At 39.8% G+C, this 15,799-nt stretch overlaps 1 protein-coding gene across 1 annotated transcript in view; it reads right to left on the bottom strand.

Moving 5' to 3' along the window:
- Nucleotides 1–15,799, bottom strand: part of LOC128859355 (mucin-2) — an 89,197-nt gene that overhangs the window by 41,808 nt on the left and 31,590 nt on the right. The window contains exon 3 of the mRNA XM_054096313.1: nucleotides 14,464–14,489. The gene's annotated coding sequence lies outside the window, so the exon portion shown is untranslated. The remainder of the gene's footprint in view (nucleotides 1–14,463; nucleotides 14,490–15,799) is intronic.

The following is a 15,799-nucleotide window of genomic DNA, read 5'->3' as shown; positions in this document are numbered from 1 at the left end:
TTTACTTTTTATTGACGAGTTGGGACAAATGGTACTACTAAATGAAGTAAAACTTTCACCAGTTTTCCAGAAAATCAGTTTATATTTCGATTTTACCGATACTCCAAGTGAGCTCTGGAACTCTGGTTCCTTGTCCAATTCGGAAAAAGTATATTGGGGTGTGGTATGCAGCATTAAGAGGTGCCTTTCTATATAACATTTGACTTCTTTAAAACGAGCCATTTCATTATTGATATAAATTTTCCAGGCAATGTTGCACAATGCATCAACGCTGGGTTAAATTGTTTTGTGGCGCGAACGAATATTATTCAAACGGGTTGTGTGAATGACTTTTCACTCAAATCTCCTTTTTGAGCTCTGGAACTCTGGTTCCTTGTCCAATTCGGAAAAAGTATATTGGGGTGTGGTATGCAGCATTAAGAGGTGCCTTTCTATATAACATTTGACTTCTTTAAAACGAGCCATTTCATTATTGATATAAATTTTCCAGGCAATGTTGCACAATGCATCAACGCTGGGTTAAACTGTTTTGTGGCGCGAACGAATATTATTCAAACGGGTTGTGTGAATGACTTTTCACTCAAATCTCCTTTTTGAAACATTAATATTTTCTAATAGTTTTTGAAAGCAAATAGAGAAAGAGTGCCGCTTATTAAGCACGTCACATCCTTTGGGTAAATAATGAGGTTTTACTTTAGCTATTCGAACTTTCGTCACTTTGCTTTACCCTTCTTAACTTTCTAGCAGGAAACGTTTGAGCATTGAAAATGTTAAATGCGAGTTGAATTGCATGCAGCCCTTATTCCTTGAGAACCTTCAATTCTATACTGTTTTCCCATGTTGTTTTTTTCAATTCCCTTTGGCTACATTTGCTGCAGTGGAATAGCCGATCCTGGGGATTATTGGGGTTATTTTCGAGCTGTTATATTACGCCGAAAAATCTGGAGCTTGACTTAAGTGTGCCTTCCAAGTTTATTAATCATCTCGCCAGTTCTGCAATGGAATATATAAGTGCGAGTGTGTATTGTTAACAGAAACTAGGCCAGCAATCAACAAAGCCATTTCGGTGTTTATCGCAAAGCAGCAACTCCTGAAAATCTCATCTGCTCGCTTTTAGGAAATTAAATTTCTTCTCTATAATTAAACTCAAGTCTATGGCGTATTCATTAAATCAATTAAATGGCTCAAAATATTCAAAAGCGAAAGGTTTTATATTTTATTTGGAAGCTAGGCTTGCAGATTTATTGATTCACCTCAAAGCTTAATTCTTTGATACTTCATGTTAAGCTTGACAAGCGCGAGGCAATGGCTCAACTCAATTATTGTAATACTGCGGATGTGGTTGGTGCTGTTGCTCTAACTATCAATGCGGCCTGCCTGACACAACTGTTGTTGCCATTGATATTGTCGGTTATGAAAATTGATTGCCACTTGTTGTACAAATTAATTTCATTTTGCGAATTTGTTTTATTTAAATTTTGTGTTGTTATTTGCTTATTATTGTTTATTGTTGTTTTTGCTATGGTAATTGAGCTGCGTCCACCTATAAAAAATAGCCGCATTCCAAATGCAAACGTCTGTGTGTGTCTATTTTTATTAATTGTTCCGCCGGCGGCAATGTTGGCAATATTAGTTTTCGCGTTGGCGTTGAAACCGGCAGCGAGTCTGAAGGTGGCCGTTGCTGAGACTCGGTCTGCTGCTATTGCCGTTGGCTACACATTTGGGAATTTTAGTGTTTTCGCGGTATGCTTGCTTGACACATTGGCACAGTTGTCACGCATTTGCTACGCTATTTTGTGTATTTTGCCTTTGGCAATTTTGTTTAAACTTGGATTGTTGGATTTTCAACACACATTTCTCAAACAACAAACATTTTTGCTGGTAAAATTTAGAACTAATACCTCTTGCCACATTATCTGTGTACCTTCTACAACGAGTTGTTGCAAACGACGTGCTACATTCCACTGTTGGTGCACCTTGCCCTCTAACGACAGTACGAAATTTTCCACTAATCACGTGCAACACTGACTCGAAATGTGAACAACAAATAAGAAGTCACAAGAGTGAGAAAAAAAACTACCCTGTGGCAGATATGAAGCCCAGTAATAACAATAGCCGGAAATGTTATAATTATATGTTGCAAAAGTCACGGCTGTACATTTACTTCTTTGGAAGAATTTCGCCTGAGGTTTGAACTTGCAACATGCAACAGCGATAATGCATTGCGGCACAACAATGCATCACAACCGGAGCACCGCTTGCAACTGTGCTGTTTGCATGCCTCCGCGCTATTAGATGCTTTCCATTCCTTATTGCCGCAGAGGCTCTTATGTTTGTTTTGGCATTAAGTAATCTTTCAATAGCGGTAGTTGCCGTTTGCTATTATCATTTGCAGAGGCAGCACGTTCGTTGCCGCTTCAATTGCACCCAACTGCAATGTGAGCTCCAGCACCTACTTGCAAGACACCGGTGGTACAACTGGGCGCAAAAATCGTCAACCTCCAGAAAAGCTGGGAAGAACCACTACTGCACCGCTACAAAATCCGGGCTGTATATTGTTGTTGCCATTGCTAATGCTAGTTTCGATGCTGTTGAGAATTTTCTAAGGCGGAATGCAGAAATAAGTTTTTTATATGAGGTCGTTTAGAACATTGTAAAAAATGCTTTATAGTAGCTTCCAGCGAACCAGCTTTTAACCAAATACGTCTGTCAACAATGCCCTCTCTACTAAGTCTCTTCTAGATGGTCATAGATATTTAATTTTTGTTCACATGGATATTCTCCTAAGAGTATTTCTTAACGACTTTGGCTTTACTTGTAATTTATGCCGTCTTTCGAGGGAATGTGTAATTGACTTACACAAATACTGAGAGCTACTTGCGTCAAATGGATGAAAGTAATTATTAAAAAATTGATTAACGCCAGCAAAGGTCGTGCATGCACCAAACAGAGTTCCAGTGACGCAGCTCAAAATCCGTTGTAGCCAAATACGCAAGCAATCAGTTTCAGCAAACGACAGCAAAATTGCGGTGGACTGTGCAAAGCGAGGAGCTTGAGATGCTGGCCAATAGGAACAACGCCCGAAAATTTTACCAGAAAGTTCGGCGGCTTACAGAAGGTTTTAAGACCGGGGCGTTGTCCTGTAAGAACAAAGACGGCGATCTGGTGACTGACGTACAGAGCAATCTTAAATTATGGAGGGAACACTTCTCGAACCTGTTAAACGGTGACAGCTGCGCATGTCATAGAGAATGTGAAGATCCCGATACCCCAATCGTTGACAACGGAATTGTCGTTCCGTTACCCGACCATGACGAGGTGAGAATAGCAATATCACGGCTAAAGAACAACAAAGCCGCGGGCGCCGACGGACTGCCGTCTGAGCTATTCAAACATGGCGGCGAGGAGCTGGTAAGGTGCATGCATCAGCTCCTATGCAGAATATGGTCGGATGAAAGCATGCCTGCCGATTGGAATTTAAGTGTGTTCTGCCCAATCCATAAGAAGGGCAATCCTGCAATTTGTGCCAATTACCGCGGGATTAGTCTTCTAAATATCGCCCATAAGGTTCTAGCGAGCGTATTGTGTGAAAGGCTGAAGCCCACCGTCAACCAACTGATTGGACCTTATCAGTGTGGCTTCAGACCTGGAAAGTCTACCATCGACCAAATATTCACAATACGCCAAATCTTGGAAAAGACCCATGAAAGGAGAATCGACACACACCATCTTTTCGTCGACTTCAAAGCTGTATTCGACAGTACGGAAAGAAGTTACCTGTATGCTGCTATGTCTGAATTTGGTATCCCCGCAAAACTAATACGGCTATGTAAGATGACGTTGCTCACCAGCAGCGCCGTCAGAATTGGGAAGGACCTCTCCGAGCCGTTTGATACCAAACGAGGTTTCAGACAGGGTGACTCGCTGTCGTGTGACTTCTTTAACCTGATGTTGGAGAGCATCGTACGAGCCGCAAAACTTAATCGCTCAGGCACAATTTTTTATAAGAGCGTACAATTGCTGGCGTATGCCGATGATATTGACATCATCGGCCTTAACAACCGCGCTGTTAGTTCTGCCTTCTCCAAACTGGATAAAGAGACAAAGCGAATGGGTTTGGTGGTGAACGAGGACAAAACGAAGTACCTCCTGTCTTCAAACAAACAGTCGGCGCACTCGCGTATCGGCACCCACGTCACTGTTGACAGTTATAATTTTGAGGTTGTAAAAGACTTCGTGTATTTAGGAACCAGCATTAACACTGATAACAATGTCAGCCTTGAAATCCAACGTAGAATCTCTCTTGCCAACAAGTGCTACTTTGGACTAAGTAGACAATTGAGCAGTAAAGTCCTCTCTCGACGAACAAAACTAACACTCTACAAGACTCTCATCATGCCCGTCCTAACGTATGGCGCAGAAGCGTGGACGATGAAACATCCGATGAAGCGACGCTTGGAGTGTTCGAGAGAAAGATTCTGCGTAAGATTTTTGGACCTTTGCACGTTGGCAACAGCGAATATCGTAGACGATGGAACGATGAGCTGTATGAGCTTTACGACGACATAGACATAGCGCAGCGAATAAAGATCCAGTGGCTTCGTTGGCTGGGTCATGTCGTCCGAATGGATACAAACGCTCCGGCTTTGAAAGTATTCAATGCGGTACCAGCTGGTGGTAGCAGAGGAAGAGGAAGGCCTCCTCTGCGTTGGAAAGATCAGGTAGAGAAGGACTTGGTTTCACTTGGTGTGTCCAATTGGCGCCGGTTAGCACGAGAAAGAAACGACTGGCGCGCTTTGTTAATCTCGGCCAAAATCGCGTAAGCGGTTATCGCGCCAATTAAGAAGAAGAAGTGCAAATTTTAACTCGTAGTTGCACCGTAGAAAAGTAACAGCACTACCGGCAGGCAACGTGTTTGAATAGAATTCATTTTTCAACGCGTGCGGCCGTTACCGCTGCCAGTTGACGGCTGTTGGCCCCCGCTGGCTGGTAGGCTGCGATCAATGACCCTTGCTGACCCGCGCAGTAAGCGGTGACAAACGAGATTTTCGAAGCATTTTTACCAGAGTCTTCTTCACTTGATGCTTTATTGCGATTTTACGGCGCATCGCTGCCGCGCGTTTGGTGCAGTTGCTGCAAAAACGCCTCAGTTCGCAGCACATTCAGCAGTTGAAGGTGACGCACGACAGCGTCAATGACACCTGCCACATGCAGCATACCACTTCAGCCAACTGGTTGATGGCGACAATATTGATGCCACATCGATATTAAAAGCAGTTGAATCAGCTGAAAAAGTAAAAGTTGTAAAGCACGGCTTTGAATTTTCAATTTTCTTCAATTTACTTCACATGTCTTCGGCAGTTTATTTTCACTTTTTTCAGTTTTTTGCGAGTGATGTTTGGTTATTTAAATTTCGTTGTCTTTTCATGTTGATTGTTAAATGCAATTTAATTATTTTTATTTATTAGAATAATATAAAATATTACACTAACTTAAAAACAAAAAAAAAAGAGCACACTAGCTGCTTGGGCCTTTGGTGCTTGGTAATTATAAGGTTATGTTTAAGTTTTAAGGTATAAAATAACAATTTTACAAGCTTTCAATTAGGCCGATTACCTTAATAAAGTTATATACTTTAATGACTTCTCTGTTGTGGTATTTTTCAAAAGTTCGGAGGGGTTTTTGGAACCAAAGATAGGTACATGTTTAGTATTTAAATTTGCACAGATGTCTATTATGTGTATAAGGTTAAGTTGATCGTTACAGAAAGGACATGTGGGAGGAGACGTGGATAGAAGAAGGTGTTCATGGGTTAGCCTGGAGTGACCGATCCTTAAACGCACGAATACAGAAATTTGATTCCTTGATAATGTGGATGCATATATTGATTTTTCACACTCTGGGTTAAAAGCTTTATACGGGTGCCTGAATTGCGCCCACGATGAATTTAATCAAAGAGTTTTATGCGATGAACACAAAATTGCAACTACAACGCTATACTACGAGTATGCCATCCCGCCAATGCCATCGTGGTGGTGAATGGATATAATTAAATTCGATGCACTTTAAATATAAATTAAATAGTTTCTTGATAGTTTTCACATGTAATTGACATGAAATGAAAAAAAGATTTGTGCCACGACTAAAATCTCGGGGCAAGTAATAGTAAGATTCCTTAAAAAATGCTGTCATAACAATCTATCTTGCGTTCGGAGAAAGCTTTCACCTTGATTTGTAGCAAAATATCAAGAAGCACACTATAAATCATGGAAGAAGCTTGACCCAAGGAGACTTTAGGGATGTACGCGCCAGTTTATTATTATTATTACTAACGCTGAAGAAATTCCACGTGAATTTTTATTTGTTTTTAATTTTTACGCTTCGCTTAGGTTATTTTTAAGCCAAAACTTCATTCGATACAAAACTCCATGTATATCCATACCTATCTTTGAACTGGACTGTCTAAAAAGATTTTGAGAGACCAACACAGAAAAACTCAGAACTACGATGAGCTCTGGCCGGAATATCAAGAAGCACGAGACATTCAGCAGCACTACGGATTAAATCGAAAATGAGAGACAAAGATAAGTTTATTCTCCTGATATGTAATGATTTTAGAACAAGCAATAAGCATCGCACTTCATAGGTAGGGATAGGATCCGAGAAGCATAAATTATGCAACGCAAAATGTAAGACTACTTTTGGGATTCGTTCAATTCTAGCAGCAAGGCACGCATAATACGGAGACCAAAGGAAGGATGCATACCCAAGTTTGGAAAAGGTACATTTTTTTTATTTTTAGAAAGATTGTAAAAACTTTAAATATTTTGTTTGTTCTAGAAATAAGATTTCGAAGTGTTCAATTTTGGACTACTGTGAAAATCTTTGGGTTTGTAACGATTATTATAATTATGTATTGGATTTATATAGATATTTTTTGAGCTGTATTCAAAGAGAACGCCAAAATTTTAATCCTGATATACCGGGTGTTTTGTTACCGACCACAAATACTTTAAGGCTACATTCAGTGGTTAATTTCATGCGATTCTCTTTAGACACTTCTTCTTAACATCTTTCTCATAGAAAAATGTTTCCTAGCAAGACGAACGGTAAACTTTTCAATTTTGTCGAAAAAAGGAATAGGCGTATTTGTCTTCGCTGTTGTCTTCGCTAAAATTATATATTTTTCTATGGCCATTTAAGAAGTCATATTTTTATAATATTTCCACTAATTTGTTACATCCTTAGCGTGACGCGTAACAAATAATTGTCTTGCAAAAAATTGACAAACGCTGCAGTAAGCAAAACAAATTTCACTTTTCGTTTTTATACACACACATATACGCACATTTTGCGCGTACATTGCATATGTAAGAGTGCCGTTCATGGACGCGCGGTTGTTGTCTTTTATTTTACCTCCAATAAATTGCCATTATTTTGGAAGCTGCAAGTGTTGGAAATGCCAAGTTGTCATTTCGTGTTTTTGTAGTCTTGGGTGAGGAGTCGGGCGCTGATTGTCTATAAATTGTTGGAATTGCATGGGTTGCAACACAACGTTTAAATTGCAATCATTCAACGACCTGTTCATAAATGTACGTACGTACATTTGTATCTTTGTCTGTACGTGCGTAGCTGAGCATGGACATGGTTTGGCTAGAGGACTTTTTTAGATTTATATTTGCTGTGGTGCGCGTTAAAATTGCAACGACTGAAAGTTGTATACTGCGTTTGCCACTTGCCACATTCCACTTGCCGTATGCCACTTGTCTGCTTGTTACTGATGCTGCCACCACACACACCCCTGCAAACAGGTGCCTATTTGTGGCTTGTTTTCTATCGCTTCGAACGTGCGAAAGTTGTTGCAAACTGAATGATGCAACACGCCGATAGGCGACCGACCAGTCAATCGCGTCTCAAGTGTGCGCTCCTCTAGTGGCGTTCCTCGGCAGGGCTTGGTGTCTTTTGTGCGCTTTTATGGAGTGCTCACACATACACATGTTAAGTTTTGGATGTGGCATTCAACAGACTGCCAGTTGTTATTCGATGATTAGAAATTTCGCAAGTGAAAAAATGAAAACTTTCACAAACAATTTTTTGTTTTTAGCAAAGTTGTTCGGTGACTGTAAATTGTGGTCTGTTTTTTGCTCAAACTGAGCAAAACAAACTACTTTATTTTACTGTAGCAAATTTTTAAGAGGGTACACCAGGCTGCAAAATGCGCGTATCGCCGTCTCACACTGTGACGCCGCTTTGAGTTTTTTCACTTTGGGTTTTGCTGTTGTTGCCGTTGTCAGAATTGCAAGCACAGATTGAAAAGGAAGCGACTAGCATTGATTGTGCCAAAGTGATAAACTTGTCAACTACAATCTGGCAATAAAAAAGAAAAAAACAACTGCCACAATAAAAGTGCTGATAAAGTTGATTTAATGTAACGCAACAACAAAGCAATTCGAAATATTTTTTTAACAAATTCAGTGAACGGCAAGTACCGTATGTGAGTGTGTCTGCAGCATTTACTGTTAAAACATTCCAAAAGTGACAAGCGACAGCTGCATGTGTGGAATTCCAACATGATTTAGTTGCAGGGCCAGCAATGTGTGTGGCGTGGACCTGCATGCAACTATATGGGGGCGTAATGTAATTTCTTGTTTGACTTTTCAAATTTATAGCTACGTAGCGAGACTTCTTTGCGTTTACATATACAAATGCAAAAACATTTACAAGTAAATTTAGCTGAATTGCTGCAAGAGTGCCATAATCGAAAAACTAAATATTTTAGATTAATATGAAATTATCAGAAGTTCTTCTGTTACACTGAATAAAAAAATTATAGCGATATCTATTAATAGAAGAAGAATTTTCTGAGCAGAATATTGCTTTAATTTCACTTAGGAAGCCGTGGTAAATTTTGAAATTTTGAAGCGGCTTTGCAATTTTGATTTTTTGAGCTATGACGTTCTTTGAGCAAACGAGGGATATGTGGGAATGCTCTCTTATCTGTAGCCCGTTTCTGTAACTATTATCGACCAAGTTCTGGATTGAAATATTCGATTTGACACGCAATGACGTCACTCTCACTTGTCGAGTTTCTATAAAAAAATGAGTCGAATTGGACAGCAACCGTGGTAATCAACTAACGTGTTCCATTCCATTACATTACGAATACTCGATTGCCAATCCGCCTTCTCACTTGCCTTGAGGTGGTTATGGGAATACTTTAGTTTTTTGTAATATTTTTGAGTTTTGTAATCTATGCTACTTAACTTTTTGCCTTCTAGTTCAAGTCAGAAGATATTGATGGTTTCCCATGTTACACTGAGGATTAGTCTACATAAAACCGAGATTTTTTGTTACTTATTAAACTTTTTGCTAAATTCGTTCTCTTTGTAGGAGGAGAAGTGCTCATACTTGGATAAGCATAAATAGTTATTTATCCATATTAAAATATCTGAATACACATTTTGGTTTTCATGCTTACTTTTTTTTAATGTTGCCAGGATTGCGGGTTAGTGCTTACGGAACACCTTTCCTTCATTATAAGTTTTCTAACAGAAAATGGATACTAGGGTGATTAGACGAAGCAATCAAAATTAGTAGCGCAGCCAAAAGACGCTCAATGCCTTGGTGAAAGAATCGGTACTGCGGTGAAGATGAGAAAGTACTTCTTTCGGCTTTTGGCCCCATCTAGTAGAGGCGCAACAATTGCGCACATGGACCTACATAGGTCTCAAAGAAACTACATCAGAGGAGAGGCGTAGAGCTAAAGCTTTAAAAGTAATATTTCAAGAGCGCAGTACGCCTACTTTTTAGCTTAAGTGTGCCCCTTGGTGCCTCTTCTTGTCTTTCAAGTAACTTTTTGCAAAAATAACTGCTATTCTACCATCACTGCCATCAATGGAATAATTTAATTAATCGAATTCTCACAATCACTTCGCCGCAAACAGACTTCTTGAAATCAGTACAAGAAAACTTATGCTCAATTGAGAAAACAAAACTACTTTTGATTAATTAATTCTCATTATTCTTTTTTTTTACTATTAATTTTAACTCTTCACTCGCTTGCTACTTAGTTTGTTTGTTGAGTATTTGTCGGCTGCTTTGAAGGTAACTCAGTTAAGCGAAAGTCAACAAGCGATTTGCTATTTACTGCTTTGGAATTTCATACTCTCAACACAATGCAAGGGAAATATTAAGTATGCATGTATGTACGTGAAATAAAACAATATCACATTGCGTACCTGAAACCAGTAGCAAATACCAAGCGGCAATAGCCACAATATTAATGTACTTGAAATAAATAAAAATCACTTATTAAGCATAGAAGGTGCTAAAACCATATCAGCAACAACAGCAACGGCAACGACAATCAAATGATGACAATAAAATGTGTGAAATTTCGACCTTGAAATGAGGTCGTCTTACGATCGACTTAAGTGAGTACTTACATACGCATATATTAATGGGCATACTTAATGGCGTTTGTAGGCTTGTATTTACATAGCACGTATATATGTATGTAGATAGAATTATATGAAAGGCAACAGCAAAGGTATTATTAAAATAAACAAACTTACTGCGGCAGTCAGCAAAATACAATGAAGCGTAAAGTAGAATCACAGCAGCAAGAAAACATGTTTTCTTATTTATACTAGCTCACATGAAATGGAAAGAATTCAAGAAAGAAAAAAACAACTTATTGTGTATATACGTAGGTACATATCACACGATAAGCAGATTAAGTTCATGCGACTAAATTTTGTATGGCAGTGCGTCTTTCAATGGCTTTACGTATATTTTAATCAGCCAAATTTTTAAAACAAAATAGCAACTCGTATTTTCAGCAGTTTTACTTCATTGCGCCTACACTGCGTATGTGCACCTGAGGCTGAGGAACGCTACACCGTGTTGGCTGAAAATTCACTGGTAGTATCTGTTTTGTTTTTCTTCTTCTGCCTCATTGCCTTTTTGAGTGCGCTGTCTTACGCCGCTTCCTGGTCGCTGGCCCCTTTCTATGTTTATGGCCCAGAACCTGTTTTGGCCAACAGCAGCAGCAGCTGCGACCACCTGTGCACTCGATTGGTGCAACACACGCGCCGCGGTAAATTTCTAGCAGAAAGGAAAATCGAAAACTAACCGATTCGCCGTCACTTTGTTGTCATCGCTGCTATCCATCCCCCACGATTCCCCTCGTTTGAACAACTGTTGAATTTATTTACGTTGCATGTACGTGTGGCCCCTATTGGGTGTTTGTTGGTAGATTGGATGGATGGACACACAGATGGATGGATGGATGGATGAACGGACGGACGCTTGGCTGGTTGGATTGACGGACACTTGGTTGGCTGAATGGTAAAGTGGATAGGTGGCGGAGTGGTTGGCATGTTGCTAGTTTGGCTTGTTCGGCTGCTTGCCTGGAAAAGCTGGCCTACCAGTTACGGTGGCACGTATCGCGCACGAAATAGCATTGCAATTGCTGGGTTACGAAAACTTGTGCCGCATAGCTATGAAGTGTGTTGTTTAGCATTTTTTATTTTAAAATTGGACAAATCCAGTTTTGAAAATGGAATTTTGGTAATTAGTGACACACTTTTGACTTTGCTAACTTTCCATTCTTCATTTGTTGGTTTTCCACAAATATTTCCATCGCAGCCAGCGCCTGGTTGGAGAGTTGCACATCGTGTAGTTGCGCATTTGAGAAAGTGAACGAAAGTGGCAGTGACAGCTTAACTTCTGACCACTTCCCGGTGCAGCGGTCGAGTTCCAAAAAGATTAAGCACTAAAATTTCAGCAAAAATATTGCCGACACTTTCAGTATTTCGACTTCCTTGTCCACTAACCGACATTTGATGGTGCCGCGCGAATCTTTAGTTTTTTAATGCTTGGCCAAATCGGTTTGCGCTGGAATTTTCTACACCGCGTTATTTCATTTTTGTGCACTGCTGCGCTTCCGCTTGGTTACGTGTGCGGTTCTGCGGGCCATGGCGGCAAATCGCATGCAACACGTACACCTAAGCACCGCTCCGCGCTGTACCGTTCCGCTGCAACCTGTTTCAAACAGATACAAGCAGATAGGCGCGAAATGTAAATAAAAGTACGCATACAAAAACAATGTAAATGCTCGCTGTGCTATAACGGCGTATTTTCCGCACAGTCTGACCCAGAGCCGCCATTAAGCCGTTGTTACGTTTGGCACGTTGCATGCAGCATGCAACAACGGCAGGTAGAAGCAAACGAATCTTATAAGTTTTTTACTCATTTATTATTATTATTATTGGAAATTGTTTAGGTTACCGCTTGTAAAAGTTCGCTGATAGAAAGTACAACAGCGATAACAGTGGCAACGAAAAAACCGGCAACAAATTTTGCGCTCGCGTAACGTTGCAAGAGCCACATCTAACCGAAATTCATAACCGGGATTTGGGACTGTGACCGAGGAGTCTGGCAAGGGAGACTTGAAACTGGCGAAATCTTAAACACGCGTGACCGATTTAATTTCTTAAAGTTGATTTTTAGTTTTTTTATATTTTTCTAAGGCATAATACTTCTTTAATGTTTGCACATGGGATGAAGAGGAAATGGACTATCGAGAGGCGCCTTATATAGGGTTTTTCAATTGGCGCGGGTCGATTTTGGCGCCCTGTGGCAGCCATTTTGTTTTGGTGACATCTGTGAAATCTTTTGTTTATTATTCAGTTGTTTATGCCAAATCATCATGGCAAGTTACACGATTGAACAGCACGTTCAAATGATAAAACTTTATATCAAAATGAGTGTTCATTAACGCAAACGTTGCGCGCATTGCGCCCATTTTTCGGTAGACGTAGTTGTCCTTCCAATTTCTTATGACCCATATTGAACCATATGGACCTAGACGACATGTGGTTCCGGCAGGACGGCGCTACGTGCCACACAGCAAACACCATTTTATTCCATTTCAACATCTACCCGCCCTTATTGAAAAACCCTTTATTAATGGGCAGTCAATAACAGTAACAACAACTTTCAAGTACCTAGGACGAATCGTGAACGAAAATGGAAACATAGATGAAGATGCCACATACAGAGTTATTACGGCGTGGTCAAAGTGACAGGAGAATGCCATTAACAAATAAGGAAAATGTGTACGAAACCTGCGTGAGGCCAGTAGTGCTGTACAGGTCGGAATGTTGGGTCGGACATAAACTAAACACAACCAGAAGAATAGGTTGTGAAAATGCTTCGCTGGACAACAAGAATAACGCGCATGAACAAAGTGAAAAACATCAAGGTACAAGAAGATATTAAAATTGAACCAATCTTGTAGAAAATTACAGAAAGCAGGCTAAGATGGTACGGGCACGTAAGGCGAAGTGACAAAGACCACATCGTCATGGACATAACTGAGCCAACAATACCTAGAGGCTAAATACGATACAAAGGAGCACAAAGGGCAACTCTTAATGATGTGATGACGTAGGACAAGGAACCTGGCGCAAGAGGACAAGGTGGGCTGACCCCAAATAAGAACAAAACAAAGAGAGAGAAAGTCGATTTTGAGTTTTTTAAATTTTTTTGAGGCATAATAAATACTTCCTTAATGCTGGCTAGTATGACCAAAACTCCAACATAGCCTTGCCCACATTTCCACCACACAATGAGCTCTTAAACACTTAAATATCGCACATTTCATCGTTGAATTAATTAGAAGCGTTTTGCGCTTTCTAGACAATTTTTCAAATTTCATTATTAATCTTACTAAATTAGCTATCCATCAAACAACACTTAATGCGGGTAAACCAAATTTGAGAAGAACGTTTGCATTTTAAAAACAAACAACTGAAGGCGGATCTTTCTGCTAACACTCCTTCTGTCTGCTATGTCAATATTAAATATTCTACTCGCTCGGGATCAGTACATTAGTATTTTACAACTGTTTCCCATTTGGTTGTATAATCGAAAATACACTTAAAATTCAACGCCAGAATTGGCTATTTTTCATGATACTCCTCCATTTTAATTTTTGCCTTACAACGCAATTTTTTACCGACCCGTGAAATAGCGATCTTGAATTATATGAACGTTTACTATGTGCATACCTTTAGGTCTCCCACTTTTTCAATATTATCTGCATACTTATGGCTGTTGCTTTTGTTGTTGGGAATGTATTGAATTGTGTATTACAAATAGTTGAGAGGCAACAACAAAGCAAGCAACAAGAAAGGAGCGATCACATATCTAAATCACCAATCTCGAATATCAAACAGCCAGCCAATTCGAAGCGGCGACGGGTAGGCGGCGGTACGTTGTATGAGCGGGACTGTCACAACGCGGACATTGGACGAATGGTCGATTGGCCGATCGCCCGATTGGACGTTTATCGCAACTGGTTTACGAGTAATAACGTGTTTTATGGCATCTTTAAGTGTTTTTGTAGTTGTATCTAATTAGCAGTTATGCGAGCAGCGATGTTGTTGTTGAACTTACCTTTTACACAACAAGAATTTAAAAATCTATAAAAAAGAAGAGAAGGGAAGAATATTAGCATCGTCAAGTAAGTTTATTGATGGAATTTTATTTAACAGTAACCTGAATATTTTTGTTTGTTATGTTTTTCGGTGATTATGTAAGCTATACAAAGGTAAGAAGGAACCAAACATTTATTTAAAGTGAATGAATGGGGTTAGTCTGAAGTCCAATCAAAACAAAAAAAAAATAAATTAGTAACGCGCGCAAAAATATACATATTTACGCCACCAGTTCCTCGGAATTGGAGCACACGAATTGGATTTAGATTTAGATAGAGCAGCTCTATAATCTACTGCGCTTGCAGATGTTTCGTAAATTGCAATGCGTGCGAAATATTTCACCTAACCGTCATATTTTACCGTGTGACGAAATCGACAACGGCCGCATAACGAGATTCACTCCTTAACCGCATTTGTGAAATGTGCACACACACCATACAGTCAAAGCAAATGTCTTAAAACCTTTGTATGCACACATGAAAACGCACGCCTCCTTTTGCTAGTTTGGCCGCGTTAAAACATGAATATGAATCAAAATTTGAAGCGAATAAGCAAAGCGCAATGAAATTAAAATGAATTGTAAGACACTTGTCATGGCGTAGCTGATTTCGTGGTATACGCCGCCCGTTCAGCTGCTTACTTACCTGTGACGTCCAGCGAGCTCGCTGCTGTCTCAGCTGGTTGAGCGTTAATTCGATTTCATTGCGCGGTCCTACAATGCACCCGAATTGAAAACGCGCGCATCCACGAGGCCGAGCTTCACAATACATTCCACTCTGTTCGGCGGTGCATATTCGTATTTGCATTTTGCCCTAATTTTGTTAAGTCTTCACGAACTGGTCGTGTCTTGTGGTGACAGTAGCAGCTGCAATGCTCGCTCAACCCAGCGCAGCCTGCGTCAAATATTGGGTAATCTGTTATGATTTGTATTTAATTAGTATTTCGACTGTTGTGCGGTGTCACAAGAAAATTGTGAAAATTATTCGTAGCCGCAGTGAATGTAATTGAATTTTTCATGAATCTCGGGGACCTGGATACTTCCGCCTTTGTGGTTGTGAATGTAAGACATAGATACATATTTGTTAACTATTTTGAAGTTTTTGCTACAACATTTGTATTTAACTGCTGATGAATTTTATGGAAAATATTTCAATTCGACGAAATATGCAATTTAATTTGATTGTAAAAGCGGCCAGCTGTAACTCTTTGAACTTGCTAAGTTATGAACAGCGGAATGTTGAGAAGTAAATAAAGTTTAACTTGCAAGTGAAATTTTCGGGCATGCGCTTTTAATT

The sequence above is a fragment of the Anastrepha ludens genome, chromosome 3, assembly GCF_028408465.1.
Source record: "Anastrepha ludens isolate Willacy chromosome 3, idAnaLude1.1, whole genome shotgun sequence".
Taxonomy (NCBI): Eukaryota; Metazoa; Arthropoda; class Insecta; order Diptera; family Tephritidae; genus Anastrepha; species Anastrepha ludens.
Note: the sequence above shows the minus strand (reverse complement) of the source record. Positions and strands in the feature narration are given on the sequence as shown.